Source organism: Bison bison, unplaced genomic scaffold, assembly GCF_000754665.1.
Source record: "Bison bison bison isolate TAMUID 2011002044 unplaced genomic scaffold, Bison_UMD1.0 scf7180017861178, whole genome shotgun sequence".
Lineage (NCBI taxonomy): Eukaryota > Metazoa > Chordata > Mammalia > Artiodactyla > Bovidae > Bison > Bison bison.
In genome coordinates, this window is record NW_011491750.1 from 16,637 (window position 1) to 17,389 (window position 753).

A 753-nucleotide genomic window follows, 5' to 3' on the forward strand; every position below is an offset into this window, starting at 1 on the left:
TTTCTCCTGGTCTTTTTTTTTTTTTTTCTGGCCACACCACGAGGCTCACAGGATCTCAGTTCCCCTAGCCAGGGAACCTGGGCCCTTGGTAGTGAAAGTACAGAGTCGTAACCACTGGACCACCAGGAAATTCCCATCTTCTGGTCTTTGCCTTTTTTTTTTTAAACTTCCACTACTAATTTTTTATTACTGCATTCTGCTGATTGAGTTCTAATAGGTGGAAAGGTCTTTCAGCACAGTGATTAGGAACCCAGACTCCTGGATTCAAGTTCTGACTCCATTTCTTACTAGCTGAAGTTTAGCTAAGTTACTGCATATAAAGTTCATAGAACAGTGGTTCAGAATCACCTAGAGGGCTTGCTAAAACACGGATTGCTGGGCCCCACCCCTGGAGTTTTTGATTCTGTAGGTCTGGGGGTGGGGGCAATATTTTGCATTTCAGACAAGTTCCCAAGAAGATGGTGGTATTGATGGTCAGTGAACAAATGGGATAGAACAGTGCTTGGCAACAGGTGTTAACTTTTTTTCAGAGTTGCTTTCCCAGTCCCTCAGTAAAACACTTGACTCTTCAGTGCTGATTAGTATTGCCTTCAGCTTAGAGCAGATTTGGAATCCTTCATTGCAGAGGTTCTCAAAATGTGGTCCCCAGATCAGCATCAGCATCACCATCTGGGAACTTGTCAGAAATGCGGACTCTCAGGCTCCAGCCCAGTTTTGTTTTAAAAGTGTGTTTTGACTTAATTGAGATGTCTT